Source organism: Hemitrygon akajei, unplaced genomic scaffold (genome assembly GCF_048418815.1).
Source record: "Hemitrygon akajei unplaced genomic scaffold, sHemAka1.3 Scf000171, whole genome shotgun sequence".
Lineage (NCBI taxonomy): Eukaryota > Metazoa > Chordata > Chondrichthyes > Myliobatiformes > Dasyatidae > Hemitrygon > Hemitrygon akajei.
In genome coordinates, this window is record NW_027332057.1 from 200783 (window position 1) to 228676 (window position 27894).

A 27894-nucleotide genomic window follows, 5' to 3' on the forward strand; every position below is an offset into this window, starting at 1 on the left:
ATACAGAATAAACAATTTCCAAAGCTTCCATCTCCTCATGCTGTAACCATCCATTAACTCAGTCTCCATGCTTCAATGTGTGCAAGGACAGAGGGATCGAACAGTATCAACGACTTTCTAGATTGGTCGGTGCTGTGAGACACTGAAGTTCTAACCCAGGCATACAGTCAGACAGCCATAGGAAACCACTGCACAGAAACAGGGTCTCCAGCCCGTCAGATCCGGGAGGAATTGTTTAAACTGCCTACTGCCAACGACCTCACCCGGACCGCGGCCATCCATATCCCTCTCATCCGTGGACTTCTCCAATCATCTCCTAAACGTTGACATCGGAATCTCAATTATCATTTGTGTTGGCAACACTCTGACCACCCTCTGAGTGAAGAGGTTTTCACTCATGTTTCCCTTAAACATTTCACATTTCACCCTTCACCCATGATTTCCAGTTGTATACTCGCCCAACATCAGTGGATAAAACCCGCTTGCATTTACACTCTCTATACGCCTCATAATGTTGTATACCTCTATCAAATCTCCCCTCTGTCTTCTACCCGCTCGGGAATAAAATGCTGACATATGTAATCTTTCCTTTTAATTAAAAACATTCAGTCCGTCACGGCACTAGCCGTGTAATTTTTTTTCTGCATTATTTTAACTTTATTTTCATTTTTCGCGCACACAGTATTCCAAATTAGGCCCCGATAAAGCCTTAAACAACAGCAAGGTAATGTCACAACTCCTGCACTCAGTACTTTGGTCTATGAAAGCCAATGTGCGAAAATCTTTTTTTTTATGACCCTGTCTTAGTCTGGTGTAACTTTCATTGAATTATGGACCTGCATTCCCAGATGTGTTTGTTCTATCGTACTCCTCAGTGCCCTATTTCTCATTGTGTCAGACCAACCCTGTCTGGTCCGCCAAAGTGCAAGATCTAACTCTTGTCTGTGTTAAATGCGATCTGACATTTTCCAACCCATTTTTCCAGCTGGTCCAGATTCCGTTTCATGCTTCGGTACTCTTCCTCGCTGTCGACTACACCCGCAATGTTGCTGTCATCGGCAAATTTGCTGATCTTGTTAACGACATTATCATCCAGATAGTTGATATAGATTACAAATAACAACGGGCACTAGAACGATCCCTGGGGCACTCCACTCATCACAGGTCCGCAGTCAGAGAGACAACCATCCATTACCACACTCTAGCTTCCCCAACGTATCCAATGGCGAATCCAATTTGCTACCTCATCGTAAAAGCCAAACGACTGAACCTTCTCGAACATCCTCCCATACGGAACCTTGAGAAATTCCTTGCTGAAGTCCCTGTTAGACGGCATCCACTGCCTTGCCTTCCACACCATTCCTGGTAACTACCTCTTAAAGCTCTGTGAGATTGGTTAGACATGACCTACTACGCACGGGCCCATTCTGACTATCGCTAATGTTCTTGTTTGTCCAGTTACTTCCCTTCATACTCCATGACCAGCGTAGTCTGAACAACAAGGACAATTCATCATTACATAATACTGGGCGAGTCCCTTCCAAGCAAAGCTATCGAGATCATCCAGCGGTCGGCACTGATATTTATGGCCTAATATTTTTTTAATTCTCCTGCACTTTATTATCCGACGCATTGAGAGTAGTCTGGAAGAGCTAGGCGTTGTAGCTTTAAATAATTAATCGATTTACTTAACTATAGCAAGATATGGTACGCTCGGTCGAACACAGAACATAGAATATTACAGCACAGTACACAAGGTTCTGATAGGCTTTCAACTAATGTAAGTTCGATCTAACACATCCCCCCTACATCTCCATCAGAATCAAAGGTTTCAAAGGTACATTTAAAGAATCAGAACAGATTTAATATCACAGACATACGTCGTGAAATTGTTAATTTTACGGTAGCAGTACAATGAAATACAGGATAAATAAATATAGAGAAAACAAAACTGAGATACAGGTGGCAGCGGGGAAACACTGATCCTGAATCGCTGAGCCTGAGCTTTCAGGCTTCTGTATCTCCTTCCCGATGGTAACACTGTGTAGAGGGCACGTCCTGTTAGTGGACAATGTTAATGATGGGCGCCACTGTGACAAGAATCATCCCTTGTAACAATGATCAATGAGATACAGAGAATCTGTATTTACCAACAAGTATTTTTTATTATTTCTACTAAAACCACGTAGATTTACACACTGTCGCTGACAGCAACATTGCGGGTGCAGTCGACAGTGATGATGGGTACCGGAGCATGAAACGGAATCTAGACCAGCTGGAAAATGGGTTCAAAACACTTGTCTTAACAAGTGGCTACTCTTCTGAGCATGGTCTCAGGTTTATTGCCTTGATTAGATTGTCCCAGAGTCAAGAATCAGTTCAGAATCCACCCCCTTCACATAACAATTGGCGATTTGTTTGAGAATGGACTCAGGAGAAGCTTCCTGTGTCCACATTCAGTTCCTCTGATTAAATTATTCCAGTGCCAGAATCAGTTCATAGCCCACAAAATAGGGGAGAACAGAGAGAACTGGTTTGTCTGCTTCCCTGTCCTTGATCAGTCTGTAGTTTCTTTTGGCCAACAATGTTTAATGAGCCATGCAATTTGACACGACGGTATCTTTCTCGGGTCGGCTGTCGTCTGTATTCACCAGGGTGGATGATGGAGGTTTTGCGGAGATGCCGAGTGCTTTAGGGTCGAAGGGGTTTACAGAAATGCGGTGTGATGTAGGGGTTGGAACGGTTTTGTTACGTACCCCGTAACGGGTTAAAAGAACCAGCATAAATGGAACACACCTGGAGTCTGGTATTGTTACAAATAAAACACTGTTCAGTAGTATCTACGTAATCTCGTAATATAAAACCTGATAAATCAAACAGGTTAGCAGAGTTTATGCAAATATAAGTGTGTAAATATAAAACCCCAAACTTCTTCAGCTTAGGTGGTCAATGATACCGTCTTACGATGGTATAGAAATGACGTCAGTTCAGTTTGTGATATTAAGTTGAGTAGAATTGAGGAGAGTGAGAGAGAGAGGTGATTTGTTTTCCAAGTAAGCTGATGTCGTCGATCTTTCCGTTGCCTTCTGAAGTCGTGTTAAAGTTTTGTGATCACACAAAAGAGTACCGCCTTCACGCAGTAAAGCTATCAAAGGTTAAACACACCGATAACATTCCACCGGTCACCCCTTTCCCACACTGCGATCAAAACCCATCCTTCCGTGGGCACTGAAAGCTCATCCAGTGTCTATTTCTTCTGTATTTCTGTTCGTGCCTTCTGTGTGTCTCTGTGTCTGTCTGAAAAGCCAGCTGACCGTGTATATATCCCAAACATGCTGAACGCCAGCTGTCCATTATATAGCCACGCCCTTCCGTAACCATGGCGACTCACGAGCTGCTCGGTGCTCTCTCTCTCTCTCTGAATCGGTGTACACCAACTCTCTCTCTTTTTAAAGGCACAGTCCATATTGAATACACCTTTGCATCTCGTCACAGTTTTTACAGATAGTGAGGTGTGTCAGCACACTTCTCCACCAATGTGGAAATGCAGTTTACTTGTAGTACCAAACTGGCATTCCTGTCTGTAACAAAATGAAACCCGTCTTGTGTCGGAGTGTTTTGCTAATAATGTTCGTGCAACATTATGCTGAGTGATCCTGAGTACCTGACTGCAGACCGCAGTCCCTACACATTGTTGGCAGAATATGGCATTAAAGGCAAAACTTTTGACAGTGCGGAGGATCAGAGGGATCTTGGGGTCCGAGTCCCCAGAACACACAAATCTGCTACACAGGTTGACTCTGTGGTTAAGATGGCATATAGTGCATTGGCCTTCACCAATTGTGGGATTGAGTTTAAGAGCTGAGAGGCAATTTTGCAGCTATATAGGACCCGGGTCGGATCCCACTTGGAGTACTGTGCTCAGTTATAATTGCCTCACTACAGGAAGGACATGGAAACCATAGAAAGGGTGCAGAGGAGATTTACAAGGATGTTGTCTGAATTGGGGAGCATGCCTTATGAAAATAGGTTGAGTGACCTCGGCCTTCTGCTCCTTGGAGCGATGGAGGATGAGAGGTCGCCTGATAGAGGTGTACAAGATAATGAGAGGCATTGATCGTGTGGACAGTCAGAGGCTTTCCCCAGGGCTGAAATAGCTAGCATGAGAGGGCATAGTTTAAGGTGCTTGGAAGTAAGTACAGAGCAGATGTCAGGGATACGTTTTTTTTTTACACAGAGAGAGGTGAGTGCGTGGAATGGGCTGCCGGCGGCGGTGGTGGAGGCTGAAACGATACGGTCTGTTAAGAGACTCCTGGCTGGTTACATGGAGCTTAGGAAAAGAGGGCTATGGGTAAAGCCTAGGTAGGTCTAAGGTAGGGACATGTTCGGCACAGCTCTGTGGGCCGAGGGGCCCATATTATGCTGTAGGTTTTCTATGTTTCTACTCAGACGAAGGCCACTGGGTTTGTCCAACCTTCCTTTAATTTGCTCTTACTAATCAATCCCAAATGCCGATTAGCCACTAGTTGATTGGTCACCGATTGCTCTATTGCAGTGCCGTGAGCTGCCCCTCGGACAAAGAGACTTGTTGAAGTCCCCTCCTCTCCAGATTTCCGATGTCCAGGTTGGCCACTAGTCAAAGCTACCGGACTTACCTCTCAGTGATGACCGTGTCAATACCAGCAACATGACACTGGCAACCGAGTACATTGTCTTAGACAAGACACCTGCCAAATCTAATGCCACTCCCCTTCGCACTACATATGGACAGCCATCTATGTATGCATATTGATCTGTTGTCCCCACATGTTCATTGATCTCTTTCCCTCTCTGCAATGTGAATACTCCAGTTAAAGCCATCTCCTGCGTGTGTGTTTTTATTTGATATGTAGTTACACAGACACAATGCAGGCTGACATTTGACTACAGAAGTGATGACCATAAGTTTCTCTATTCCTCCAACCCTGAGACAATTTTAGATCTATATTCTTTGTTGTCCTCACAGTTCCAGTCCAAGAAACACATTTATCTCTTTCATATTTTGCAAGGGACATGTAAGAAACGGCAAGAAGAAAATACACAGATATAACTGTAACAAAAAAATTTATTGGTGGCTTATTATACAAATGCCCCAAGTGAACATGCTGTACCTATCTGCACGCAATGCAACAAGGACTGCTCACTTGGAATAACTTTACAATTGACTTAAATTGTGGTGCTCCTGACAATATTGTAATGTCATTATGGGTGCAGTAAGAATTAGGCTGAGTGATGACACCTGACAGCTTTACAAACATTTGTAGAATGTAGAAAGACACTAACCCTATGAATTAATGTATCCTCCAATATAATTTAGGAATTGAGCTTCTTACATTGCATAAACAACTGATTAACACATGTTTAAAAACTGCCTTGCATTCCAACAGTTGCTACATTCTCTCATGACTCATGCGGTCCTTTTCGTGGATGCAGACTTCTGGGCAGCATGAGCACATTTCAGATTGGCATCATGCACCGCATCCCACATCAGTAGCAGTTCGAAAGGCCGAAAACGGTGCACTAGCAGCAACTCACGGTAATAGCAAGGATTGAAAGAGTCATCTTGGGTTGAAGGAACCCTGACTCCAGCTGTCCTGAATCCGCTATGGGAGTGTGGGGCTAGTCCAGCCTTGGCCAGACACATCCCCAAAAATACATCATCAATGGGGAATAGTTCAAGGTCTTGGGCTATGTGGTAAATGATATGAGCTGTATACACAGACATAAGTATGCCCCCTCCACCAACATATGGTGGGTACGACTTGATAGTGGTCACTATTTCTGGCACATAATACTTGCTCCACGTCTGGCGAATGGGCCCAACCCCATAAATGAGATGGCCCACAAACAGGTGTTGGTGAACCTTCATGCCTAGCAAGTAATCAACCATGTTATCTGTGTTGGCAAAAACATCATCATCTCCATTGAAGATGAATTTAGCACTGGGGCAAAATGCACTGACCCACTGCAGCAACTTGTATTGTTTGAGGGTGAGGTTGAAAAAGGTATCCAAGAAATCCCACTGTAGGACATCTCTGTGTTCTCTGTTTTCCATTGCTAACAGCTGATTCAATTTCCTTCTTTCTTTTTCGTCAGGAGAGACACCAGAGATAAAGACTCTCTTAATTAGGACCCCATTGAATTCGCGTTCTTTGCCCCAGGTCTTCCTTACCATTTCCCGCCGATCCTGGTTGAAAGGGTCAGATTTGATCACCAGGAGCAGGAAGACATTCTGAGATCCTTCTCGACCACCGCATTTGTCTGGGACATTTTGAATCATGTCAAATTCTCGACAGTGTTTATACATCAAGAAGTTTTTTATGTGCTCTTTCTCTTGATGAAATGAGGACAGGTACAGCAATGTCCTGTTCGCGTGGCACTTTGGCTTGAGCACTGATTCAGTTGCATCAGCAGTAACAACCTTGGGCAAATCTTTGCGATGAACAGTTTCTGCAACATCATCAGTCTCTCGACGTTTGTCATTATCCCAGAACATGAAGAACAATCCCAGAGTAATCAAAACAGTCAACACTACGTTCTCATAGAATCGCCGATGTCTTCTCATCTTTCACCTGAAGTAGAGAAAAATATGGATTAATTCAAAGAAAACTTTACATTTACATGATGCTTGTGAAGAATGAGAAGTTTAAGCTGTAATTAGGTTCACTAATGCTTTGTAATATTGACCTCAAAATGGTGGTGAGGTAAGAAATAGGCAGGGCCCTACACACTGTTGAAAGTTTAATTGACCTGAAGCATTCCATCCCAGCAGAAAAACAAATCTACCTATAGGATACCATCTTTGTCATTAAACTGAAAATCGCATAGTTTCTTTCTGGACATTAAATATATATGATTCCAAAGGCTTTATTCCACCTCTCTTCACAGCTCTCATCACTCCTCTCGGGGCTTAAACTGAGCTGAGCCAGACATAGAGCAATATAGCACAATGCAGGCATTTTGGCCCATGATGTTGCACCAAACTTTTAATCTGCTCCAAGATCAATTTATCCCTACTCTCTCAAATAGCTCTCCATTCTTCTTTCATCCATGTGTCTATCTAAAAGCCTCTTAAATCTCACTGATGCATCTACCCTTATCACGACCCAGGCTGTGCATTCTATACACCCACCATTTTCTTTTTAAAAAAATACTACTTCTGACAATCCCCTAAAACTTTCTCTAATCACCTTAACATTATGCCCCAATCATATTAGTCATTTCTGACCTGGGAAAATGTTGCTGGCTGTCCACGCTATCTATGCCTCTTATCAGCTTATACGCCTCTATCAAATCACATTTCCTCCCACTTTGCTCTAAAGAGGATGGCCTCAGCTCGCTCAACATTCAGTTTGAGTTCACAGGTTATTGATACTATGGAATCTATTATTGACCATTGATTAGTAACTGAATATACGGCAGTGCAGGGAAAGTAACGTGTTAGTACAGCTGCTGAAAGTATCTGATTTTCACGGCATTTCAACCTGGTCTATATATGCCTACAATAGGAGAAACAAAGAGAAGTATACTCAAGGACTTTGGCTTCCTGCTTCTATTTTAACCAGATAATTGTATTCAAAGTTAAATTAGCAGTGGCCCACCCACGCTGCCATCCATTGGTCAAGCCACTTTATGGAAGACTGCAACTAAAGCATAACTAGTCCCAAAGGCAAGGCTGATTCCACCCAGACATTCAGTCGTTAGCAATTGTGACAAGACAGCGAAGCCATCGCAGGCCCGTATCTATTGAAGGAAAACGGCACCAGCATCACCTATGGCAGGAAGTTACGCTTCATGAAGAGCAGTGAACCTTGGACTCCAGGAGCCCAGAGAAAGCACAGATAACTGATAGCAGAACAGGGCAGATAGTTAGCATGATCCACAATGTGTATGAGTAAAACCTTGGATGCCAGGAGCCCTGAAAAGACGCCAGTGACTGATAGCAGAACGATGTGTACAAGTAAAACTATTTGCACTGGGATGCAACTTGTGTCACTTTAGAATTATGGAATCCTAGAGTAATGCGATCTAAACAGGCCCTTCGGCTCAACTGGTCCATACCAACCACAGCATCCTCCCTGCTAGTCCCAGTTGTCTAGTTTGGCCCATAACTCTCCAAGCCTCTCCCTTCCATGTACCCGTCCAAATGCCGGTTAAATGTTGCAGTTGAACCCACTTCAACCACTTCCTCTGGTAGGTTCTTCCGGGTACTCACTGTCCTCCGTGTACAGAGGTTATCCCCATGGTCTCTTTTAATTTTTTTCCCTCCTCTCTTTTATCTGTGACCTCTCATTTTGGACTCTCCAACTCTCCAATAATGACAATCCACCTTATCAATACCCCTTATGATTTTAAACTTCTGAGGTCACCTCTCATTCTCCAAGGCATAAAGGTCCAGCATGGCCAGCCTCACTTTAACCCAGGCCCTCTAGTCCAAAAAGCATCCTCGTAAATTCCTTCTGCACCCTCTCCAACTTGACAGCGTCCTTCCTATAACAGTTCTATTTCATTTGAATGTCCATCATCTCACATATAACCATATAACAATTACAGCACGGAAACAGGCCATCTCAGCCCTTCTAGTCCGTGTCGAATGCTTACTCACACCTAATCCCACCGACCTGCTCTCAGCCCATAACCCTCCATTACTTTCCTGTCCACATACCTATCCAATTTCTTTTAATGACAATATCGAACCTACCTCTACCACTTCTACTGGAACCTTGTTCCACACAGCTACTACTCTCCGAGTAAAGAAGTTCCCCCTCGTGTTACCCCTAAGCTTTTACCCCCTAACTCTCAACTCATGTCCTCTTGTTTGAATCTCCCCTACTCTCAATGGAAAAAAAGCCTATCCACGTCAAATCTATCCATCCCCTTCATAATTTTAAATACCTCTATCAAGTCCCCCCTCAACCTTCTATGCTCCAAGGAATAAAGATCTAACTTGTTCAACCTTTCTCTGCAAGTTAGGTGCTGAAACCCAGGTAGCATTCTAGTAAATCTTCTCTGTACTCTATTTTGTTGACCTCTTTCCTATAATTCGGTGACCAGAAATGTACACAATACTCCAAATTTGGCCTCAGCAATGCCTTGTACAATTTTAACATTACACCCCAACTCGTATACTCAATGCTCTTATTTATAAAAGCCAGCATACCAAAAGCTTTCTTCACCACCCTATCCACGAGATTCCACCTCCAGGGAACTATGTACCATTATTCCCAGATCACTCTGTTCTACTGCATTCCTCAATGCCCTACCATTTAACATGATGTCCTATTTTGAATAGTCCTACCAAAATATAGCACCTCACACTCATCAGCATTAAACTCCATTTGCCATCTGTCAGTCCACTCTTCTAACTGGCCTAAACCTCTCTGTAAGCTTTGAAAACCTACTTCATTATCCACAACGCCACCTATCTTAGTATCATCACCATACTTACTAATCCAATTTACCACCCCATCATCCAGATCATTAATGTATATGACAAACAACACTGGACCCAGTACAAATCCCTTAGGCACACCACTTGTCACCGGCCTCCAACCTGACGAACAGTTATTCCATGTTATTCAATGCCCCTGTTGAATCCATTTTACTACTTCAATACTAATACCTAACGATTGAAACTTCCTAACTAACCATCCGTGAGGAACCTTGTCAAAGGCCTTACTGACCTCCATATAGACAACATCCACTGCTTTACCCTCGTCAGCTTTCCTCGTAATCTCTTCAAAAATTCAGTAAGATCTGTCAATCATGACCTTCTACGCACAAACCAATGTTGACTGTTCCTAATCAAACCCTGTCTATCTAGATAATTATATACACCATATAGTTGTTGTCTTTCATTGTAATGGCCCAATTGTGGACAAATATTTAAGACTGCAGTATGAAGTTGTCTCTGAGATCAGTGCTGCTCCAGGTTGCCGGGGCACAGTTAAATCTGGTGAAATCCGGTGTTCAAAAGAAAAGATTGTTCCAAAATCATAACTTTTCACCAGAGTTCACATGGTCCGTCCTGCTGCTGTGTCTTTCTTATAAGCCCACAGCGATTTCTGCCCTCAGCTGTCACTGAAGTTTATAGTCTGACAGTAAATTGGTCCCAAAGTAAAGAATAATTTCATGCGATGACACCACCCGATCTGAAGCAGGATGCGGGTCGCGGTTGCTCCCTGGAGCAGATCGATTTGTCGTGAGATACAGTATGTAATCTTTGTCACCGTCTACTGAGGTACAATACTAAGCCTGGATCGAACAGCACATCAGAACCATTGGCTCGAAGGAGTTTTTGTGTCGTTTAGTTCCTGCGCTGTGGAGCAGGGTCTGGAGTTACGTGCTGGTGAGCGTGAGTGCAGGCTTATGTGTGTGTTGTCAACTGAAAATTACTCTGATTGTGTTCACTTACTGTTTGGTCCCACGGAATTCCGGTGCTCGGATTCGCTGGTAACAGAATCAGGAGCTCAGCACAGAGTAAGCACAGAGACTGTACTGGGTGGGCAACGTTACGATGAGTTAATACGCCCCCTTGTGACGGCAGGAGCTCAGCACAGAGTAAACACAGAAACGGTACTGGGTGGGCAACGTTACGATGAGTTAATACGCCCACTTGTGATGGCAGGAATTCTAGTGTTTCGATCATTTCATCACTGTCTTTAAAATTGTGTGGCTTTGCGGATCCGCCTGATTTTTCTTCAAAGACAGCAAGCATCTGTCAGTGATATTTATGTACAATATCCTGTGTATGTTACTAAAAAGGGCTTCTTTGGTTTGTTACGAGTAGGGATGCTTCTTTGTCTGTTAAATGTTTCTCTCGCCGTTGTTTCTCTTTAGAATGGCTGATATGGTAATTGTATTCATTTGTCAATCAATGGGGAATGTTATTGTGTTTTGTGAGGCTGGGAACTTGGGGGAGGGGTTGTGCTGGCTTGGGGTGTGAAGGGAGTCAGAAGGGAGACACCGAGGAAGGTGGACGTGCGCTCGGAAGACCAGCGGGGAGTCCGAGGTGGAAGACGTGGAAGTCGGAGGAAAGCGACGAGGGGTCGAATGGTTCGCTGGTTGAGCTCCAACGAGTGCACTAACTGACTGAACTTTGATAAGTTGGCGCCATTTGTTTTTTTTTCTTGTATATATATATATATATTATTGCCTAATATTCTTTTAATTTTAGTAAACTGTTTAAAGTGTATTTCTTACCGGTATTTGTTGTGGGTTTGATACTGTTGGCGGGCGCGATGCATAAACGCGATTCTCACAGCACCTGCGTGTACGGGAAGTGGGTTGGTGAGTGGCTGGATCTCCTTTTCCCCTAGACATATACCAGCCTTTTGGGTAAGTGTTACATTTAAAATAAAACTTGCTGATTTAAATCTCATTGGCTGTTGATAACAAATGTCTGTGTGCACTGTATTGTGCTCCTCCGGTACCTAGTAATACGGCCACTGACTCTATGTCCGTGATCTTCTACTGCCGTAGCCCGTTCAGTTCAATGTTCGACATGTTTCTCGTCCAGCGATGCCTCTCTGCACAGTGCAGTAGTAACGTGATTATTTGAGTTGCTGTCGTCTTCCTGGCAGATTGAATCAATCCCGCCTTTCTCCACCGATCTCTCTCATTACTAAGACGTTTTTGCTCTCAGAATTGCCGCAACCTGATTTATTTCCCAGCACCATTCTCCGCAAAACTGAGACTGCTGAACGGGAAAATCCCTGGATTTCAGCAGTTCCTGCGATATCCAAACTGAACCGTCTGAGGCAACAAACATTCCACCCTAAAAGTCATCCAGATCACATTTCATCTCCATTGTGATGTTTGCTGGAGACAGAACGTACACTTTACTAAAGAACAGGATAGGGAGAGACCCGCTGATAAAGCTGTGGGTTCAGTTAATGATTATCACCAGGAGCTGACTGAACATTAACCAGGGTGTGATCATTACTTACAGAACCCGTAACACAGCCTCACTGGGACAGGGTGGTAACAGAACCTGGAACCGCGGTACAAGGTAAGAAGCTCTATATACTGAAATATAAACATCATAGAGATATTTAGACACTTTTATGAACACGAATGGGATTGATAACGTATTGTGTTGATCGACATTAGAACTGTAGCGAATCGCGTTTAAATGACTTAATAATTCCCTTCATCTAATTGAATGCATCGACTTCCTGTGCATGTCCCGGGGGATGACGGGGCAGTTGACAGTGATATTGGAATCGCCGCAATTTCAGCCCAGCTCCGAATCATCAGCAAAGGCTCGGGAGGTGCGAGCTTCCCGCATCTCGGAACTGTCCCCAGGCTACTGCTCGCAGTAACAGAAGACCGATCCGTCCACACTCGGGCTCGACCGATCCCTGACCGAGGGAACTGAAGATTCGCTTTGTTTATTCCTTCACTGGCGGGATTGACACTATCTGTCCATCCTAGACGGCATTTCTGTTGGTGCTCAAAAGCATGGAACCACCCACATTGGAGATTACAGCCGGGGCGGGGGGTGGTCGTGGGGGGAGGCGGTGTAAGGAGTTGATGGTTCCATTATATAGTCGGTTGGTGAGACCTGTTGTGGATCACCGTCTGCAGTGTCGTTTCCCTTCTGTCAGATGTGAGTGGGTAGGTGGGAAATCAAAAGAAGGTTTACCAGACAGATATTTGCCCCTGCGAGTTTTTGTATGAGGAATCTGTTGTGATCTTGACTTGTGGTGTGACATAAAATAGGGGCTTGTATGCATTACAGTTTTTTTAAACAACAATATACTTGATTGTATCCGCGGTAATTTGGTATATTGAGTGGGAACTTCGATGGGACATAAAGTATGCCGCGGAGATTGACAGGGACGTGGACAAAATAGTTCCTGTTGTGTGAGGATCTGAAACCAGGCACCGCCAGTTGAAGACAGTTGAGATGATTTCTCTCTCTCTGTGGGTCTAGTGTGTCATGGGAATGACTGTCCTCAATATTCAGGAGACAGAATATTCATCACACAGTAAGGAGAAACATCTCCGGTATCTGTAAATGTGAGGTCGGGGAAGCACACCAGCGGGAGGAAAGTAAACAGACCCATGCGTCATATTTTCATCTGATTAATAATTTTATTTATTTCCAGTAAGTGAACACTGATCTGAATGTGGAAATATATTCTTATCTTGCTGTACTCTTTAGGGCGTGGTTATCTCCAGACCGTTGCTGCCTTGCCCATTATTATAGTGGCCCCATTATGGACAAATATTGAAGATTGCTTTATAAACGGTCCGACTTTGATATCAGTGCAGCTGCAGCAGATGGGGTACAGTCACATCTGGCGAAAGCGACTGTCCACTGTTCACAAGGAAAAGTATTCCCAACCAGAGTTGATAGAGTCCGTCCTGCTGGTGTGTCTCTCCAATAAACCCATATTGAACTTTGCCCTCAGCTGTCACTGGATTTTTCAGTCGGAGAATAAATTGATCCAGAACTAAGCAATAAATTAATTCGATCAGACCAACCGAAAGGAAACAGGATCCCTGGAGCAGACTGAATTGGAAAGAGATTCTGTATGTAATCTTTGTCACGGTGCACTATAAGTACAATCGTAAGCCGGTACCGAACAACACAATACAACCATTTGCCTGACTGAGGTTTCGTGTCCTTCAGTTCAAGCACTGGGGAGCGGGGTGTGGAGTTACATCCTGATTAGTGTGAGGTCCGGGTTGCTGAGCGTGATCTCAACTGAACGTTCCGCAGGATGTACTCACTCACTGTTTGGACCCAGAGAATTCAGTGCTCAGATTCACTGGAAACAGAATCAAGAGCTCGGCACTTGTTTATTTGTTTCTCGCTGTATGTTTTTTGTGCTACCTTGCGCAAAGATAGAGTGTATCTTAAGACTATCTAAAATAAAACTTTCTGAAGTACATCTCACTGTCACCTCCTGTACCTAATAGTGTGGCCGCTGAGTGTATGTCCGTGGTCTTCTACAGCTGTAACCCGCCCAGTTCAGTCTTCGACATGTTACACGTTCAGTGATGCCTCTCTGCACGCTATTGTTGCAGCGTGGTTATTTGAGCTACTGTCGTCTTCCTGACATATTGAATGAGTCTGGCCTTTTCCCTTCCATCTCTCTCATTCATAAGGAGTCTTTGCTCACGGAACTGCCGCAGCCTTACTTTTTTTCTGTGCTGTTCTCCGCAAACTGAGACTGTTGAAGGTGACAATCCCAGGAAATCAGCAGTTTCCGCGATATTATAAACTGCGCCGTCTAGCATTAACAAACATTCCACGTCCTAAGTCACTGAGAGCACATTTCATCCCCATGCTGGTGTTTCTGAGAGACCGAACGTACCCTGTTCCAAGGACTAGGAGTCGGAGAGACCCGCTGATAAAGCTCTGAGTATAGTTAATGATTATCACCAGGAGCTGACTGAACATTAACCAGGGTGTGTTCATTACTTACAGAACCCGTAACACAGCCTCACTGGGACAGGGTGGTAACTGAACCTGGAGCCGCGGTACACGGTAAGAAGCAGTATATACTGAAATATAAACATCATAAAGGCAGTTAGCCACTTCTGTGAACACTTAAGTGAGACTGAGAACGTATTGGTGTATTCAACAATAGAACTGTAGGTGAATCGCTTTTGAAAGAAATAATAATTCCCTTCGACTAATTAGATCAACTTCCTGTGAATGCCCTGCGGGAACCTGGTGTAGTTGGAAGTGTTAATGGAAACGTCGCACTTTCAATGCAGTTGCGAATGAACAGCAAAGGCTAGGAAGGAGCTAGCTTCCAGATGTTCGGAACTGTCCGCGGGATACTGTTTCCAGCAGGAGGCCGGCCTCTCCACACCCGGGGCTTTACTGATCGCTGACCGAAGGAACCGAGGATTCGCTTTGTTTATTCCTTCGCTGGCGGGATCTACACTGTTACGAATGTGCCACAACTCTGAGGGGCCGAAGGGTACAAAGTCGCCCCCTCCTATTTGAGAATCGCATGATCGCTATTAATTCGGGTCTGGGGACCCAGGAAATGAGAGAGAATCCACAAGGTTTTGGAATGTGTCCTGGCCTCAGCGAGACAAAGCCACGGATAACGGCCATTGTCTCTTGGAGACGGAATTGTGTATTGAGTACTGTACTATTCATTGAAGCTCTCAGGGGACGACCAGAGTGGTCTGGTTGAGGGATTGCATCATCCCAACCTGATTGACATCTGAGACCCCGTGAGTAAGGATAAAAGAGGGTCTGGGGATCAACCCCTTTAGACGCACCAGGAGAAACGCTAGGAATCCCGTGACAGCGTTTAATAGCGACAGCCGCTGGGGCTCGCGTGCGTCCTTTCCCTTGCCTGGGATTGGCGGGCTCACCACGGAAGAACGGCTTAGCTAAAGGAGAGGCCACAGGTGAACGGCCACACTAACGAGACTCTGACGGATCGAAATCAGAGAAAAACTCATGGGGGCAGATATCTGTCTGCTGAACCTTCTTTTGGTTTCCCACCTACCCACTCTTATCTGACAAAAGGGAAACAACACTGCAGGCGGTGATCCACAACAGTTCTCACCAACCGACTATATAATGGAACCATCAACTCCTTACACCGCCTCCCCCCACGACCACCCCCCGCCCCGGCTGTAATCTCCAGTGTGGGTGGTTCCATGCTTTTGACCACCAACCGAAATGCCGTCTAGGATGGACAGATAGTGTCGATCCCGCCAGTGAGGAAATAAGAAAACGAATCCTCAGTTCCCTCTGTCGGGGATCGGTAAAGCCCCGAGTGTGGACGGATCGGCTTCCTTTTACTGCGAGCAGTAGCCCGGAGACAGTTCCGAGATGCGGGAAGCTCGCACCTCCCAAGCCTTTGCTGATGATTCGGAGCCGGGTTGAAAGTGCGGCGATTCCAATAACACTTGTCAACTGCACCGGTTCCCCCCGGGACATGCACAGGAAGTCGATGCATTCAACTAGATGAAGAGAGTTATTAATTCTTTCAAAAGCGATTCTCTACAGTTCTAATATCGATCAACACAAAACGTTATCGATCTCATTCAAGTGTTCATAAAAGAGACTAACTGTCCTTATGATGTTTATATTTCAGGATATAGAGCGTCTTACCTTGTACCGCGGCTCTAGGTTCCGTTACCACTCTGTCCCAGTGAGGCTGTGCTACGGGTTCTCTCGGTAATGAACACGCACTGATTAATATTCAGTCAGCTCCTGGTAATAATCATTAACTAAACCTACAGATTTATTAGCGGTTCTCTCCCTATCCTGTTCCTTAGTAAAGGGTACGTTCTGTCTCCAACAAACATCACCATGGAGATGAAATGTAATCTTAGTGATTTTGAGAGTGGAATGTTTGCTGGTGCTTAACGGTGCAGTTTTATAGACAATAGACAATAGGTGCAGGAGTAGGCCGTTCGGCCCTTCGAGCCAGCACTGCCATTCAATATGATCGTGGCTGATCATCCACAATCATTAACCTGTTCCTGCTTTCACCCATATTCCTTGACTCCGCTATCTTTAAGAGCTCTATCTAACTCTTTCTTGAAAGCATCCAGAGAATTGGCCTCCACTGCCTTCTGAGGCAGAGCATTCCATAGATGCACAACTCTCTGGATGAAGAAGTTTTTCCTCAACTCTGTTATAAATGGTCTACCCCTTATTCTTAAACTGTGGCCTCTGGTTCTGGGCTCCCCCAACATCGGTAACATGTTTCTTGCCTCTAGCGTGTCCAAACCCTTAATAATCTTATATGTTTCAATCAGATCCCCTCTCGTCCTTCTAAATTCCAGTGTATACAAGCCCAGTCGTTGCAATCTTTCAACATATGACAGTCCCTCCCAACCCGGGAATCGACCTATTGAACTTATGCTGCACTCCTTCAGTAGCAAGAATGTCCTTCCTCAAATTTGGAGACCAAAGCTGAACACAATACTCTAGGTGTGGTCTCACGAGGGCCCTGTACAACTGCAGAAGGACCTCTTTACTCCTATACTCAGCTCCCTTTGTTAAGAAGGCCAACATGCCATTTGCTTTCTTCACTGCCTGCTGTACCTGCATGTTTACTTTCAGTGACTGATGAGCAAGGACACCTAGATCCCGTTGTACTTCCCCATTTCCTAACTTGACAGCATTCATACAGTTATCTGACTTCCTGTTCTTGCCGCCAAAGTGGATAATCTCACATTTATCCACATTAAACTGCATCTGCCATGCATCTGCCCAATTATCCTAACATCCTCCTCATATCTGACATTGCCACCCAGCTTTGTGTCATCTGCAAATTTGCTAATGCTACTTTTAATCCCTTCATTTCTGAAAAGGACCCGTTAATCCCTACTTTTTGTTGCCTGTCTGCCAACCAATTTTCTATTTATGTCAGTACCCTACCCCCAATACCATGTGCTCTAAATTTACCCACTAATCTCCTATGTTGGACCTTATTAAAGGCTTTCTGAAAGTCCAGCTACACTACATCCACTGGCTCTCTCTTGTCCATTTTAATAGTTACATTCTCAAAAAATTCCAGAAGATTAGTCAATCATGATTTCCCCTTCGTAAATCCATGCTGACTCGGACCAATCCTGTTACTTCTATACGAATGTACCGTTATTTCATCTTTTATGATTGACTCCAGCATCTTCGCCACCACTGATGTCGGGCTAACTGGTCTATAATTCCCTGTTTTCTCCCTCCTTTCTTAAAAAGTGGGATAATATTAGCAATCCTCCAATCCTCAGGAACTGATCCTGAATCTACAGAGCATTGGAAAATGATTACCATTGCGTTCACGATTTCTAGTGCCACCTCCGTAACTACCCTGGGATGCAGACAATCAGGCCCTGGAAATTTATCAGCCTTCAATCCTATCAGTCTACCATCACCATTTTCTGCCGAATGTGAATTATCTTCAGTTCCTCCGTTACCCTAGGTCCTCTGGCCACTATTACATTTGGGAGATTGTCTATGTCCTCCCTAGTGAAGACAGATCCAAAGCACCTGCTCAACTCGTCTGCCATTTCCTTGTTCCCCATAATAAATTCACCCGTTTCTGCCTTGAAGGGCCCAAGTTTGTTCTTAAATATGTTTTTTTTTCCTCTTCACACAACTAAAGAAGCTTTTACTATCCTCATTTATATTCTTGGCTAGCTTACCTTCGTAACTCATCTTTTCTCCCCCTATTGCCGTTTTAGTAATCTTCGGTTGCTCTTTAAAAGTTCCCCAATCCTCTGTCTTCCCGCTCATCCTTGCTATGTTATACTTCTTCTCCTTTATTTTTATACTGTCCTTGACTTCCCTTGTCAGCCACTGTCGTCCCTACTCCCCTGAAAATCTTTCTTCCTCTTTGGAATGAAATGATCCTGCACCTTCTTTACTATTCCCAGAAATACCTGCCGTTGTTGATCCACTTTCATCTCTGCGAGGGTATCCTTCCAGTCAACTTTGGCTAGCGACTCCCTCATGGTTCCATAGTCCCCTTTGTTCAATTGCAATACTGACACTTCCGATTTTCAGTTCTCCCTCTCAAATTGTAGATTAAAACTTATCATATTATGGTCACTACCTCCTAATGGTTCCTTTACCTCGAGTTCCCTTATCAAATCCAGTTCATTACACAATACTAGATCCAGAATTGCCTTCTCCCTAGTAGGCTGCAGTACAAGCTGTTCTAAGAATCCATCTCGGAGGCACTCCCTTTCTTGGGGTCCAGTACCAACCTGATTTTTCCAATCTACCTTTATATTCAAATCCCCCATTACAACCGTAGTATTACCTTTGCAACATGCTAATTTTAACTCTTGCTTCAACTTGCACCCTATATCTAGGTTACTATTTGGGGACCTGTAGATAACTCCCATTAGGGTCTTTTTGTCCTTACAATTCCGCAGTTCTATCCATACTGACGCTACATCTCTTGATTCTATGTCACCCCTCTCAAGGGACTGAATTTCATTCCACAGCAGCAAAGCCCCTCCACCCACCTGTCTGCCCTTTCGATAGGGCATATAACCTTGAATATTCATTTCCCAGCGCTGGTCATTTTGCAGCTATGTCTGTTATTCCTACAACATCATACTTACCAACTTCCAACTGAGCTTCAAGCTCATCCACTTTATTTCTTATACTTCATGCGTTCATATATAATACTTTCAATCAATTACCCCCCTCGCCTCTCACATCAGTCCCTATTGCACTTGGCCATACTGAGCTTTCCTCATACGATCCCTTCTTGAGCTTTCTGCCCCTTTAAATCTGTTGTCTTTCTTAACTTCTTATTCTGTCTTTCCCTTTGACTCTATCCTTATATTTCCAGTTCGTCTCCTCCACGCCCCCCATTTATTAGTTCAAACACACCCGTGTAGCAGTGGCAAACCTGCCTGCGAAAATGCTGGTCCCCCGCCTGTTAAAGTGCAACCCGTCTCTTTTGTACAATTCATCCTTACCCCAAAACAGATCCCAGTGGTCTAAGAATCTAAAACCCTGCTTAGCGCACCAGCTCTCAGACACGCATTCAGATCCCATATCTCCCCGTTCCTGCCCTCAGCAGCACGAGGAACTGGAAGCAAACCGGAGATAACCTCCCTGGAGGTCCTGCTTTTCAGCCTCCTTCCGAGTTCTCTGAAGTCACACTGCAGAATTTATTTCCTCTGCTTCCCGATGTCATTTGTGCCGACAGGCACCACCACATCTGGCTGTTCACTTTCAACCTTGAGGATTCCCTGCAATCGATCCGTGATGTCCTGGATCCTGGCTCCAGGGAGGCAACATACCATCCTTAAATCCCGCCTGTTGCCGCAGAAACCCCTTTCTGTTCCTCTCACTATGGAGTCCCCTACTACCACGGCTCTGCCTGTCGTCTGTCTCATCTGCTTTGCTTCAGTGCCAGTTTTCGACTCGCAGACCTGTCCGCCTCTCAGAATGGCAGTATCTTCTGTCCCGACAGCTTCCAAGAGGGTGAACCTGCTTTCAAGAGACACATCCTCCGGGGTCTCCAGTACTTCAAGCATCCATCCCTTTCTCATCGTCGCCCCCCCCCCCCTTCTCTCCTCCGGTATCTTCGGTGTAACAATCTCACTGTAGGTCCTGTCCAGAAAACTCTCGTTTTCCCGGATGAAACTGAGGTCATCCAGTTGCCTCTCCAGTGCCCCAACACTGTCCTTCAGGAGCTGAACCTGGACACACACAGTTGTAGCAGCCGGTGGCACCATCATTGTCCCTGACCTCCCACATCAGGCAAACATCACACTGAATCAGTTTACCTGTCATCTCTTCACCGCCTCTTACCCTCTCCAACTGTGGTATAGTCTCCTCCCTCAGCCTCCTCGCCGAAGGGTCTCAAGCCAAAGACTCGCACTTCCCTCGACAGGGTCGCTCCCCTCGATAGAGCCGGTCCCCTCGACAGGGCCACTTCCCTCGACAGGGCCACTTCCCTCGATAGGGCCACTTCCCTCAACAAGGCCGCTTCCCTCAACAGGGCCGCTTCCCTCGATACGGCCGCTTCCCTCGACAAGGCCGCTTCCCTCGACAGGGCCACTTCCCTCGACAGGGCCACTTCCCTCGATAGGGCCACTTCCCTCGACAGGGCCGCTCCCCTCGACAGGGCCACTTCCCTCGACAGGGCCGCTTCCCTCGACACGGCCACTTCCCTCGACAAGGCCGCTCCCCTCGATAGGGCCACTTCCCTCGACAAGGCCGCTTCCCACGACAGGGCCGCTCCCCTCGACAGGGCCACTTCCCTCAACAGGGCCGCTCCCTCGACAGGGACACTTCCCTCGACAGGGCCGCTTCCCTCGACACGGCCACTTCCCTCGACAAGGCCGCTTCCCTCGACAGGGTCGCTCTCCTCGACAGGGCCGCTTCCCTCGACAGGGCCACTTCCCTCGACAGGGCCGCTCCCCTCGACAGGGCCACTTCCCTCGACAGGGCCGCTTCCCTCGACACGGCCACTTCCCTCGACAAGGCCGCTTCCCTCGATAGGGTCGCTCTCCTCGACAGGGCCGCTTCCCTCGACAGGGCCACTTCCCTCGACAAGGCCGCTTCCCTCGACAGGGCCGCTTCCCTCGACAGGGCCGCTCCCCTGGATAGGGCCGCTTCCCTCGACAAGGCCGCTTCCCTCGACAAGGCCAGTATCCTTTCATGTCTTGACGAATAGAGAATCTACCAAACTCTTCTTGAAATACACCCAAATACTTGATCTTCACAGCCACCTGCGGCAACGAATTGTACACATTCGCCACTCTGGTTAATTAAATTTCTCCTTATTTATGCTCCCAATGGACGTCATTCTAGGACTGAAGGAAATGAAGTGTTGCGAGAAATGCTTCAAAGGGGTTTGGTCTCCGCAACGGGCTGCACGACAATATACTCGAAGGTAAGTACATCATTGCAGCTTGCAATAGAAAGAGAAGTCAATGACCTGTTACCGCAGTTCATGGTAGTTCCACATTTCTGCAATCACTACATCACGAAGATCAGACCAAAAGTTACTTCAGAAGATACGAGACCATGAAATGAGTAAACAATGACGGAATGTGAGTGGCTTTGAAGAGCTGAGCTGCTGAAAGCAAATTACCAGACCTGGAATGATTGCGACTGGGTCTGACAGAGGCTTAACTGGTACTTTGGGCACATTCACGTTCGCTCCAAATTCTTCCTACCTTCCTTTGTGAAGATATATAATGTCTAAAGGACCAGAGTTTGAGTAAATGAGACTCACCAAACTTTCTCCTGACTGAATCACTGGAATCTCCGAGTCAGAAGGGTTCGCTCCAGTTGATGCTCTCAATCCTCGGGCTGGTTAACTTGCTGCTGTTCCCTCGTCTTCAGTCGCGCTCTGCTTCCAATTGTGTGCTTTTCTTCCAATAAATGTCTCACTGCAGGTCTAACTTTAACATGAAAGATAACGAAGTAAGTTCACAATACAAAGGAAAACACAACATTTCTGTTCAATCTTCCTAAATACATAAACTCACAGAAATTTAAATGTTGAATACAAATATCACAATCTCAGGAGATGGTGGTGGACTTTAGGAGATCTAGGCCTCATATGGAGCCAGTGATCAGTAATGGAGAATGTGTGGAGCACGTTAAGACCTACAAGTATCTGGGAGTACAGTTAGACGAGAAACTAGACTGGACTGCCAACACAGATGCCCTGTGCAGGAAGGCACAGAGTCGACTGTACTTCCTCAACACAATGCTCCTCAGACAGGATGAAGAGGTCAATACTCCCCAATGCCATTAGGCTTTACAATTCAACTGCCAGGACTTAAGAACTTTTTTTTTTAAAGCTATTATTAATGCTTTTTGAGTTAGTGATTTAGATGCATATCATATTATTACTGAGTGAAGTATGTATGTAATTAGTTTTTGCTACAACAAGTGTATGGGACATTGGAAAAAATGTTGAATTTCCCCATGGGGATGAATAAAGTATCTATCTATCTATCTATCTATCTATCTATCTATCTTAGAAGGTTGGCGTCATTCAATGTCTGTAGTGAGATGCTAAAGATGTTCTATAGGTCAGTTGTGGAGAGCGCCCTCTTCTTTGTGGTGGCGTGTTGGGGAGGAAGCATTAAGAAGAGGGACACCTCACGTCTTAATAAGCTGGTAAGGAAGGCGGGCTCTGTCGTGGGCAAAGTACTGGAGAGTTTAACATCGGTAGCTGAGCGAAGGCCGCTGAGTAGGCTACGGTCAATTATGGAAAACTCTGAACATCCTCTACATAGCACCATCCAGAGACAGAGAAGCAGTTTCAGCGACAGGTTACTATCGATGCAATGCTCCTCAGACAGGATGAAGAGGTCAATACTCCCCAATGCCATTAGGCTTTACAATTCAACCGCCAGGACTTAAGAACTTTTTAAAAGCTATTATTAATGCTTTTTGAGATAGTGATTTAGATGCATATCATATTTTTTTTACTGAGTTAAGTATTGTATGTAATTAGTTTTGCTACAACAAGTGTATGGGACATTGGAAAAAAGGTTGAATTTCCCCATGGGGATGAATAAAGTATCTATCTATCTATCTATCTATCTATCTATCTATCTATCTATCTATATATCTATCTATCTATCTATCTATCTATCTATCTATCTATCTATCTATCTATCTATCTATCTATCTATCTATGTGGGTAAGAAGGAGACATAATTCAGTCATTGTAAGACATAAGATACAGGAGCAGAATTAGTCCATTCGCTCCATCTTGTCTGCACCACAATTCATCAAGGTTGAAGATTACATCCCACTCCCCCACCCCCGCAATGCTCCATTTCTTTCTCCCTTCCTCCTGTAACAGGAAAGCTAGTTATCGATCAAGAATATATCAAACTCGGCAATGAATATACAAAATAATAGCCCCTATCCACCTGTGGCATCAAATTGAACTGATTAACCAACCCTTGGCCGGGAAAAAAAGGATCTTTCATCTCAGTTTTAAAGGAAAGTTTATTTATTCTCATCGTGTGCTCAGATCCAAAAAAGGAAACACACCACACACGTCTAATCTGTCAAGACTAATCTTCTGAATTACAGTGAGTGCAGGCCCAGACCCATCAAAGGAAACTCACCACACACGTCTAATCTTTCAAAGCCGATCTTCTGAATGACAGTGAGTGCAGGCACAGACCCTTCAAAGGAAACTCACCACACACGTCTAATCTGTCAAGAACAATCTTCTGAATTACAGTGAGTGCAGGCTCAGACCCATCAAAGGAAACTCACCACACACGTCTAATCTGTCAAGACCAATCTTCTGAATGACAGTGAGTGCAGGCCCAGACCCATCAAAGGAAACTCACCACACACGTCTAATCTGTCAAGACCAATCTTCTGAATTACAGTGAGTGCAGGCCCAGACCCATCAAAGGAAACTCACCACACACGTCTAATCTGTCAGGACCAATCTACTGAATGACAGTGAGTGCAGGCCCAGACCCATCAAACAAGTCGTTCAATCCAGTAATCATTGTTGTGAACTTCCTCTGAACCCTCTACAGTGTCAGAACATCCTTGTTTAGATAAGGACTTGAAATCTCCTCATTGCAGATGTGTAGATAGAATGCCCTGAGATTCTCTTTAATCCTATTTTCCGAGGAATTTTCAAGGCTTTCCTAAATCCCCCTTTAGCACTTTATAATCATCAAGGGCACTGTTTCATTCGAACTTCCTAAGCTTTGCATTTATCTCTTGGCTAAGTTTGTCACCTCTTTCGACATCCAAGGTTCCCTTCCCTTGCCATCCATGTCCTTTCTTCTTCCTGGAAAGTACCTGCCCAGTATTCCGTGCAGTTAGTCCTTAAATACGCTCCACATTTGGACTTGCCAACATTCAAAACAGCCATTTCCTTTTAACTTTCCCTAATCCCTGTCTAATAATTTCGTAATTTGCCCAGCTCCAATTCATTACTCCACGGCAAAGTCCAGAATCTTTCTTCTCCAAAGCAATGGTAAAGCTTAAATTGTGTGGTGATTGTACACCAGGTTAATGCAAATCGGCCAATCGTGCGGCAGCAGCTCTGTTAGTTTAATTAAGGAATGAAGACATGGTCAAGAAGTTCAGATATTGTTCACATCAGACGCAGAACTGGGAACAAATTTGAACTCAGTGACATTAAGCATGGAATGATTGCTGGTGTCAGACAGTGTAGTCTGAAACTGCTGAACTCCAGAGATTTTCACACACAGCAGCCTCAGTTTAAAGAGAATGGAGCGAAAAAATGAAACATCCAGCGATGGCAGTTCTGTAGGAGACAATGCCTCGATAATGAGAGAGACCAGAGGAGGATGGGCAGACTGATTCAATCTGAAAAGAAGGCGACAGTAACTCAAATAACCACAGGATACAACAGTAATGTGCAGAAGAGCACCACTGAACGGGTAACCTGTCGAACATTGACCATTGAGGTCGATGGGAATCAACAGCAGAACATACAGTCTGTAGCCACGTTAGTCGGTACAGGAGATACACAGTAAAGTGCCCACTCTGTCGACTTCGGTAATTTAAACAGTCAGTGAGATTCAGGAAGTGTTATTTTAATTATCCCTGCCAGCTGTACCCAGTCTTTGATTTAAATAAAACATACAGAAAAACAAACACACACACACACACACACACACACACACACACACACACACACACACACACACACACACACACACACACACACACACACACACACACACACACACACACACACACACACACACACACACACATCCGTAACACAGCGCAATTTCAAAAGCCGGTAATGAACTGGTAGAAGTGTGCGTATCAAAACACCATCGCATTGCCCATTCAGCACAGTCTCTGTCCTTACCTTGTGCTGAGCTTGATTCCGTTTCCAGCGAGTCCGAACACCTGAGGTTTATGGGTCCAAACAGTAAGTGAACACAATGTTCACCTGATAATGCACCGATTAGCCTGGGCTTCACCCTAATCAGCAAGTCACGCCACTCCCTGTTCTCACAGCGCTTCTATTGTCCAACACAAAGCACATTGAAACAACTATTTCCAGAATTTCCAAATGCTGCCAGTAATAAACGAGACTGCCGCCATTAACCCTCCCATCAGCACAACAGAACAAACGCCGTGACCTGCAGCTCAGTGAGTTATCAGGTCGCAGGTTCAGTTGCATGTCAGAATAGACAATGTCTGTCTCATGTTTCGGAAGGAAGTTCAGGCAAGTCAAGATTACAATGCACTTTCCTCCATGGCATTTAAATTGTGGATGCGGGGGGGGGGGGGGATTCTAAGGGATAGATTTCATTCGCTTCCGGAAAAGACAGTGAAAGGCACAAAAAGAAATGAAAAAAGAGACAGAGACAGAGAGCGACAGAGAGAAACAGCCAGACAGAAATACACACATACACACACACACACACACACACACACACACACACACACACACACAGACAGACGGAGAAATAGGAAGGGATAGTGGGATAATGACAGACAGGCGGGCACTGACGGGAACTTGTGACCCTCAGATAGAGACTGTAAGTGACTGCGGTGCCTCTCATTCATCCAAGGACGGGCGGTGGGGTTGAAGTGGGTGCTTTATACGGGGCTGAGTGGGCAAGGGGCAGGACGGGGGTAGATGCTTCCGAAGAGTAGGGAAACATTTGGCGAGAAGCAGTGGCGGGGCCAAGAGAGATGAGGAGGGGGACTGGGAAACTGGGATCCCGACCCTGAGATGTCAGCAAGTTCATGGGACAAATTGCCTCCTTCAGCTTCTCACCTTTAATTCTGTCAGCTTATCTGCTCCAACCGAATGAAGCTGATACACCGGTCAGTGGCGAACCCCATTCTCAAACGCCCCCAACTTCCCCAGAGGGGGAATCCGATTCTGTTTATCCGATTCGGCCTCTAACTTTAATCGGAATTGTTTATACACACTTAAAATTGTTTTCCAGGGGCCATACCTGGATTTATTGTATAGCTCCGGATTACTGGTCTTGAAGGACACAGATCTAGCCCTCAGCAGACGGCCGATGTCCTGGTTCATCCACGGCATTTGATTTGGTCAGTGTCCGGCAAGTTCTCCAAGGCACACACTAATCTACGTAGGTCTTCGTGTAGTCGGTAACAACTGTTGCCTTCTTGGTCCTCACCACTGGTGCTGTGGTCTTTAGTCTCTGCCCATATGCCGGGAATAGAAGTCCAGCCTAGTGAGCAGACTTTCAAAAGTGTGGGTCTAGATGGTACTGCAAGCGTTCTTGAATATGGGACAACAATGGTCACGTGCGTTGCCTCCTCTGGGTTCACGAACGATACTATGTTGGTAACTGTTCAGAGACTTCATCAAGCTGGCCTGGCTGCAGACACCACCCCCTACCTCAACCACCCCCTACCCCAACCACTCCCACCCCACACACACACACACACACACAAACACACACACACACACACACACACACACACACACACACACACACACACACACACACACACACACACACACACACACACACACATATTGAGAGGCAAAGCATCAGGTTGTGCAGTTTCGAGCCTGCAGATAATAGAGCTTAGCTCCTTCAGAGCCTGGTTAATGTTCGCTTGAGTTCGAATGTACAAAACTACTAGAAAAAAACTTCCTCAGCTGATAAAATGGATTGCATTTGACTGATAGGTGTTCCAGTTCAAGTGGGAAGGAAAGACACAGAACTGATACGTCTGTGCATCAAGACAGGTTAATCACAAAGCATTTGACAAGATTCCGCACGGAAGTTAGTTAGGAAGGTTCAATCGTTAGGTATTAATATTGGAGTAGTAAAATGGATTCAGCAGTGGGTGGATGAGAGATGCCAGAGAGTAGTGGAGGTTAGCAGTTTGCTAGGTTGGAGGCCGGTGACTAGTGGTGTGCCTCAGGGATCTGTACTGGGTCCAATGTTGTTTGTCATATACATTAATGATCTGGATGATGGGGTGGTAAATTGGATTAGTAAATATGCAGATGATACTAAGATAGGTGGCGTTGTCGATAATGAAGTAGGTTTTCAAAGCTTGCAGAGAGATTTAGGCCAGTTAAAACAGTGGGCTGAAAGATTGTAGATGGAGTTTAATGCTGATAAGTGTGAGGTGATACATTTTGGTAGGAATAATCCAAATAGGGCATTCATGGTAAATGGTAGGGCATTGAGGAATGCAGTAGAACAGTGTGATCTAGGAAAAATGGTGCATATTTCCCTGAAGGTGGAATCTCAAGTGGATAGGGTGGAAAGCATTTGGTATGTTTGTCTTTATAAATCAGAGCATTGAGTATAGGAGTTGGGATGTAATGTTAAAATTGCACAAGGCATTGGTAAGGCCACATTTGGAGTATTGTGTACAGTTCTGATCACCGAATTATAGGAACGATG

At 45.1% G+C, this 27894-nt stretch overlaps 1 protein-coding gene and 1 pseudogene across 1 annotated transcript in view; one reads left to right on the forward strand and one right to left on the reverse strand.

Moving 5' to 3' along the window:
* The window catches only part of LOC140724182 (NACHT, LRR and PYD domains-containing protein 3-like), a 431143-nt gene that overhangs the window by 26130 nt on the left and 377119 nt on the right, over nt 1–27894 (forward strand). The gene's annotated exons all lie outside the window — the stretch shown is intronic.
* On the reverse strand, nt 5117–6605 carry LOC140724184 (N-acetyllactosaminide beta-1,3-N-acetylglucosaminyltransferase 3 pseudogene; annotated as a pseudogene).